This window comes from Odontomachus brunneus, unplaced genomic scaffold, assembly GCF_010583005.1.
Source record: "Odontomachus brunneus isolate Ranch 3 - 2012 unplaced genomic scaffold, Obru_v1 Obru_scaffold_049, whole genome shotgun sequence".
Taxonomy (NCBI): Eukaryota; Metazoa; Arthropoda; class Insecta; order Hymenoptera; family Formicidae; genus Odontomachus; species Odontomachus brunneus.
The window spans coordinates 1,694,019-1,702,055 of NW_022639499.1; the positions used below are offsets into that span (position 1 = coordinate 1,694,019).

Consider the following 8,037-nt stretch of genomic DNA (forward strand, 5'->3'; position numbering starts at 1 on the left):
TTTTTTTTTTTTTTTTTTTTCTTTACTCCTGCACGCGTACGCGAAAATACAAATGTTAAAGTGGGAAAACGTAGGTGAGAGCGAGCAAGGGAGTGGGAAGGGGAGAAGGAAGGGGTCGTCCCCTGCGCACAGTATTACGTCAATCGGATTATTATCGCGATAAAAACAAAACTCCTTTGCAGGTAGTTTCTGTCCGATGCTCGTTTGTCCGTAAAGCGCCGCGACATAAAAATATTTCAAGCAACACCGTACCGGAATAAATCGACTGTAAGTAATTACACCGGCGGGGGAGAGCTGGAATGCAATTCTCCTGCGAGAGAGAGCGCTACGCATTATTTCGCTGATAAGACCATTTTATTTCAGCTCCCGCCACCGCTCACTCTCTCTTTCTCTTATTTATATACACCGTTGTTTCAATGGATCATTTGTTACTCGCGATTACATGCGTTCTCGTTGCCGACAGATCCTAATAGTAACATTCTGCGCGCGCGCGCGAGTAGCACGATAACTCACATATGTAAGAGAAACAAAACACAGTTGAATAACGCGCCCTCCGCGCACTCGGGGGCTGCGGCCACGAAGAAGTTATCCCCTAACTGTCTCGAATATAACCAGAGATTCCGATGCTACTCCTTTTCTAGAAGATTATTCAAACGAGCATGCTTGATATGTGAACCGCGTGTCGTCATCGTCGTCGTCGCCGCGCGAGGAAGAGAAGCAAAGAGAATGCAGCGTGCGCCCCTTCGTGGGAGGGGGTGGAGGGAGAGAGGAGGTGGAATAGGATTCCGCCCGGGAAGAGGAGTAGGTGGGTGTACTGCTCCTTCACTCGCGCGCGCACAGAGGAGGTCGTGTTATTACTGTTATCAGGCGACCACGACGAGAAGCAGCCGTCTATCGAGTCGACGGCGCATCCGTCCCTCCCGCATCGGCTTCCCCCTATTATGGCGATCGTTTTTCAACGGAAGTGTCCGTTGTAACCTCGTCGCAGCGAGAGAGAGCAATATCCCGAACGATATTCGGCACATTCCGCGGCACGTGGCTGATTAAATAGAGTACTACTGCTACTATTGCTACGCTAGACCGCGCCATCACGTGGTAGGGTTTACCAGCGCGAAAGAGAGGCGGCGGCGGATGAGGAGGATGGGAAGGAGGTAGAGGAGGAGGTCGACGCGAGGGTGCTTTGGCTAGAGCCGAAGGCGAGAGAAAAAGAGAGACAGACAGATAGAGAGAGAGAGAGAGAGAGAGAAAACGAGGAACGAGATTCGGTGCGCGCTGCGAGGGAAAAAAGAGAGAAAGAGTATCCGCGGCGTTCGTGCGAGCGTACTAGCGCCTAGAGCGCTATAAGGGTAGCGGAATGGTGGCGGCGCTGTGGCTCGAGCGAGGCGAGGGGCACAGCAGGGGTAGGAGCGACCGGGTGAAAGGTGGGGTGGCCGCTCGATACCACTGCGGCACGGCCAAAGTCGAAGCTATACCACGAATCCCTCCGTCTCGCTCTCACCCGCTCTCTTCCACCCTCTCCCGTCCGCCCTACCCCGGCCTCCGCTGCACCCCTGCCGTTGCTACCCTCTCGCTCGCTCTACTCTCTACAACCCTGCCACGCCGCTCTTGCTTCTCGCGCGCCCCGGTAACGTGCGCACTATAGCAAACGGCCTACAGCCTTTGCCCGGTATCTACCCCCGAAATCTACCCGCGGCGGCCCTCTAACTCCACCGCCGGCCTGCTCCCCCGCTCCCTCCTCCCCTGCCGCGCGCGCTCATCCGACCTATCCCTCAGGATCCCTCGAGGGGATCTACCGACTGCGCTCTTTAAACAACGAGACACCTTTCCCTCGACTACGTCTCAATTCTCGCCCGGAAGAAGCCCCGATCTGCCTCGTTTTTCCAGGCTAGTTCCGCGCACACCCGTGATCGTCAAGCTCTCACCCTACCTGCTCTCTTCGCCTGCCCCTTCTCCTCCTCTTTCTCCTGCTGCTGCTGCTGCTGCTGCTGCTGCTGCTCCACTCCCCGTCCTCCTCTCTTGCTCGTTCTCCCTCACCCTCTGTCTCGCTTTTTTCCGGAGCCAGTGTTCTTTCTTCTCGCGATTTCCGCACTTTGACCTTCCTACCTCCACTCACCGGCGAGATCGATCTCCGTTAGCTCTAAAAAAAAAAAAAAAAGGAAAAGGGAACGACTCGATTAAGAAGGATCACGCCACTTAGCACATTTGTGTGAGATAAACCCATAAGCGAGATGGCGCGTCGGCTCGCGGAGTAGAGATCGCGGAACCGTGTTCTAGATCGTCTTATAAGAAAATTGGACGAGTAATTTCCGCCAGCCGATATTCCTCCGCAAACCACATCTAGGCCTTCCTCCCGCCCGGCGTGTTGCCCTGTACAATTTCGCTAAGAGCTATACGTCGCGGGCGTCGATTCGTTTAATTAAATACACGTCACTTTTCTTCCGCGAGAGACACGCGCCCTACATTATAGATAAATCCTAATTAATCCCCCCGAGAGAGCCCCCGCTACAGAGCCGTCTACGTAAGCGAGATACACGCCGTATCCTGCCGATCTTGAATTAAATAATATCGCAATATCGACACGGTTTAACTTGCAGGAAGAGGAAAGGGAACGCGCGAGAACAAGATCGCTTCGTAATGAAAGCTACATTCAAAAAGATATAATCTCACTCTTAGAGAATATCCTCTTACGCGTAGCCACCAGAGGCAGGCTTCTTCTCTAAAACCAAAAGGAACCAAAATATTCAATATTCTCAAGGTTAAGGATTTTATCTTTCATCCATAATACAAAAGAGAAGTCTTGCTCTTAATAGAAAAATTTCCTTCTTTCGTAAACATATTCCTCTTAATTTAAAGGGAAAAAGTTTGAATAATACTTCGTAGATTTCCGATCAATAGTTTGCTTCAATGGAAGGGTTATATCCTTTTGGTGGAAATTTGCGCTTTGAATATGGAGTTACAGGAAATAGCACCTTGCAACTAGAATCCTTTTCAGTGTCAGAATATTTTTTTTTCGTTTTTAGAGAAAACCTCTTGAAAGCCGTGTGTAAGAGAGCATTTATTAATAACAATTATTATTATATTTATTTTATATTTATATTAGGATTATATTTATTTTAGGGGTGTACAACACATTTTGCGATCGCGCGCGCGCGTTTTGCAATCGTTTATTATTAATGAGCCATTCGCTAAAAGCTCCGCGAATAGAACGTAATCGCCGAGTATTCCTGACCTTTGTACTAAATATACAACCACGAGCCACTTTTGGAGGGAAGGAGTATTCGATTTTGAAAGATACATTTTTCGCGATTATCGATTTTATTAGACATTCCATGAAACTTTCGTGGAGGAGACGACTCGACGCGAGTACCGGCGGGGAGAGCTCGAGAAAACGCGGTACAGAGAAAGGTAGAGATAGATACAGAGAGGAAGAGAAGAGAGGAGAGAGAAAGAGAGAGAGAGAGAAGGAGGAAGAAGAAGGAAGAAGAAGGTGCGCGCGACTTCTGATACGACCTGTATATCCAATCATCTTGATCGCTCTCGTTGCAGGGCGTACGCTACTCTCTCGGATCGGATCTCTCGATGCAAATTAAGTATAGTCTCCATGGTGTTACCGTATTAAATTGAATATGTTAAGCACGGCGGCAGCTGTGTATATCAAAGTCCCATGGCGAAGTATGCCACGCCGCAATATTTGGCCCTCAGGGTAGCGGGCGCTGTTTTCTTACATGAGGCAGGAAACACACTACTACGCACACTAGTAGTACGTTGCACCTTATTTCTATTACACGACAGAAAACATAAAATACAAGAAGCATCCGCGCGGCGCAGCCGTCCTGAGACATTCGAGCGCCCCGGGCGGATACAAGTGCACAATGTACGTGTTCAATTAATAATAATAACAATAATAATAATAGTAATATTAATGGTGAAGAGAGAGGTACTTTACAAGGGAGGACGAACGGGTTACACACGAGAAAAGTTATCCGCCTCGGGCTGGCGTACCGCGAGACGGAAAAGAAAGGGAAAAGAATAGTCACGCGTGCTGCGAGATGACGCCGTCGCTGACGTCACGTTTTTCGCAGGGGAGGTGGCGCGGATTAGAAAAGCTTAATATCGTTGCTGAGTTTAATTTGCGAGACATTTTTCCATCCGCCCGGCTCGCCAAGGAGAGCGAGGAATTCGGGAAAAATGCATATTAAGGCCGCGTCTCCGTGTCCGGAGCGTCCCCGACGCGTCTCATCCACCCGGCATTCCGGATCCGCAGCCCGTTCGGCCCATGTGTGTCCGGCTGGCTCGGCATTTACACGATTCTAAAGTTATCGGATAGGAGCGGGGCGCGTGTATCGGCTGCGAGGTTTCGGTCTCGACTCGATAAGCGAGAGCTGGTGAAACGTCTCGACTGGAGTCCTTCGAGTCGAAGTTAGAACACTGTCCGCTACTTGTACGGGTGAATGAGAGAGAATGCCTCATCATTTCAGCCTTTTCTCACTCTCGCTCATATTATCCCTGAAAATGGCGGACAGGCCAATCGGGAATTGTCGTGCTAATTATTCTAACTTTGACTAGAGGAACTTTAATCTCGACCGCGGTCCTCAGCGGACACGTACGCCGATTTTAGGACGCACCATTTCTGATATATCACGCTCAAAAATCCAATGCAGGGGAGAGGAGAGTTTTGAACGCGCGGCGTGTTTCTCTCGTTCTCGATTTCACCCGCTGTAAATCCACTCGTTTTTGCGTCAAATTGACTATGTTAAGCGCGCACGGCCCAGCTGCGAGATACAAATCCCTAACAGAGTATAATAACAGCGATATTTAACCCTCGAGAGGTAATCGAGCCCTGCATTCTTACACGAAGTATTAAGCGCGCGATGCTTACAAAGCCGTAGATTGTAATCCCAGATTTGCATGGAAAACTTCAGGATCGTGCGAAAAAAAGTATGTAAATTAATATAGGCACTTTGAGACAGAAAGAGAAGGAAAGGAGAGTGTGAGAGTAGGAAGGTGGGAGGGAGAAAGGGAGCGAAGGAGAACAGCGATTACGGTCCTGGGGGAAAGGGACGCGGTGTAAAAATCTCATGTAAATCCAACGCAATTAACTGTCGCGGCTCAACTTTTTCCTTATCTATTAACGTCGCGCATAACGACTTTGTTAACACGGCGAGCACGCCGAAAATGCAGCCGTCGAGCTCGCGCGCGATATCTCAGCCGCGATAATTTCGATGACGACGGAGCAAGCGATATAAGAGGCCGGGACGAACCAAGGAGTGTGTTGGTCGTGTACTTTGCTCGTGCATTTATAGCGAGAGGAACGACGGAAACGAAATCGTAAAACTGCGATTGTTGAAAAGGTACACGGAGAAAAATAATTTTGCTCTTGTAGCAAAATCGTCGTTGCTACTGCATACTCGTGGTGGCATCAAAAAAATTTAGTTGACGTAACTAATTTTATAAATTATTCGTCATCAGAGCAGAAGTAGTTTCGTTGCCAGGATAGAAAAAATTTGTTATTTGTCCTAAGAATCACGTTAATTGATGTAGAATAATGTATCCTAGCAAATTTATTTGCTATCGGAGCAAAACGGCAACGGTTTTTATAGCAAAATAATTTGTAGATTCAGCAAATTATATGCAATAAATAGTGATCAGTGCTCTTAGCAAATCTTTTTGCTATATAATAACGAAAAGATTTTACTAAACCAGAAAATTTTCTGGGCCAACAAATTATTTTTCTCCGTGTTTCTTGAGTCAAAACTAGCCAGAAGAAGTCAGGTTAAACGACTGATTGTAACTGATTCTAGCAACTGATAGTGAGCTAAATGATGCCCAGTCGAAACTCGCAATATCCCAGTTCTTTTCGACCAGAAATTAATCGGAAGATATTAATCGGAACAGATAAATTAGTAAATAATAATTAGTTCGTGTGTTTATTTAAAATTAATATTCTGGCCAATATCTGTTATACATTCACAATACACTCAAGTTGGACAATGTAAAGTTAATGCTGTATTGGTTTTATTAACCTTGTTTTATGAATGACGGTCATAATAAACGTCAAAACACGGAAACAAAGAAGAAAATATAATATATAGTGTGTCTGATAAGCGAGCTGATAAGTATCTCGTGTACATGTCAGATTAAACACGAAATTCCTTTACGATTTTGCAAGCAACTGAAAAAGTCTTACGCCATTTTGCAAAACCACGTGGGTTCTTGAGTTATTAATTAAAGATGATTGATCATGTGTCCAGTATTTTTTAATTAATAATTAAAAATCTGTGTGGTTATTTGCAAAATGATAGAGGACTTTTCTGTTCAGTTTGACCTAATTTACAAGCACACGACGGCAATCGTTGCTTTTGGCAAATCATCTACCGTATCGTGCGTGATCACTCGTCAATTAATAACTCTCTAATTAATAACTCACAATTTTACGTAGTCGTTTGCGAAACGGTAGAGGTAGTTTGTGTTCAGCCTAGTCTACGCGTACACGAGGCACGAGACACTTAGGTCTGTATTAATAGTCGTTACTTAAAGTTTGTCTCTCGTGAGATTTATTAATGCTGTAGTGATTGGTTTTATAAATCTTGTTTTATGAATGACGGCCATAATAAACGTCAAAACACGGAAACAAAAAAGAAAATATAAATATATAGAGTGTTTGAGTTAATAACTGTCTCGTGTACATGTCAGATTAAACACGAAATTCCTCTACGATTTTGATGGTACTCAGATTTCTACTCAGAATTAAAATCAAGTTTTTTTTTTCAGTTAAGTTATATGATGTATGTTACATTATATCTGTAATCGCGATTCAACAGAAAAACTCTTACTCAATTGTAAATTCAAATCTGAATATCTTATTTGAGAGGAGTTTCAAGTAACGACTTGAAGTAACAAGCAACGACTTAACTTTTATGCAGGGTGTCTGACACTCTACATAAAAAGAACTAAAGAGAATACATACATTTTCATACAAATGCAGGTGTACATAAATATTTTATATTCTCGCGGAAAGTGTGTGCGTAAAATGTGTGTATTCTTCAAATGCTGACACAATGTTTCGATCATATTATTCGGTCTTCTTCAACGGCTAAGCCCCATAGGTGGCCTCCTTAGTCCCGAACTGCTAGCCAACTCACTTACTAACTTACTAACTAGTAGAGGAAGATAGCCACGCTGAGAGAAAAAAATAGTTGGAATAACTATAATCTCACTATATTTTATAGTTCGTTTTGGTCTCAAACATATATTTATAGTTCATCTAAACACGAAGATATAGCAGAATGAACACACATTTATAGTCACCATCTTATTATTCTATATGTATAGTAAAACACGCTTTGGGAATATAATTACATGTAATATTTTCCAAATATTCCAATTGTATTGACTATATAAAATAGTTCTATATATAAAATATTTCTCTTACCATTTAATATTTGCTACCTTACTATGTTTTTTATTTCAAATAATTATAATTCTTGGTAATTCTTTTACATGAGTCAGTTATACTATGCTTATATTGTAAATATTACAAACATTATGGTGACATTTACTATAAAAAGGATATTCCTAACTATAATCTTTTTACTGTGCCATTATAGTTCCAAATATCATACATTTTTCTCTCAGTGCACAGGAGCAGATTCGTACATTTCAATTATTACAGAACTGTACGTACAGTTTAAAGATCGTAGCGGACATAAACACACAAAGGTTGTCTCTATCATGTTTTGCACAGTCAATTGCAACAATTGGTTGTCTAAGAAGTGGTACTTTCGAAATTCTGAAAAATGTAGCATCTTGCCCTTTCACAGTCTCTCTCCCACTCGCCGGTCGTATGAACTCGGGGGAATCCAATATCGGATGTAACGGAAGAGCGCAGAGGAATCTCTCCGAGATAGCGTAGAGCGGGAAAATTTCGATGTGCCGCTGCAGCGGGTCTCGCGGATCCTAAACATTCGAATTGCTGGACAGCTCTCGCGAAATTGCTCTCTCTCTCTCTCTCTCTCTCTCTCTCTCTCTCTCTCTCTC

General features: G+C 44.3%; 2 protein-coding genes across 5 annotated transcripts in view; one reads left to right on the forward strand and one right to left on the reverse strand.

Moving 5' to 3' along the window:
* The window catches only part of LOC116845164, a 414,324-nt gene that overhangs the window by 247,675 nt on the left and 158,612 nt on the right, over positions 1-8,037 (reverse strand). The window contains exon 2 of the transcript XR_004378198.1: positions 1,928-2,137. The gene's annotated coding sequence lies outside the window, so the exon portion shown is untranslated. The remainder of the gene's footprint in view (positions 1-1,927; positions 2,138-8,037) is intronic.
* LOC116845162 (irregular chiasm C-roughest protein-like) overlaps positions 1-8,037 on the forward strand; it is a 323,432-nt gene that overhangs the window by 137,775 nt on the left and 177,620 nt on the right. The window lies entirely within an intron of this gene.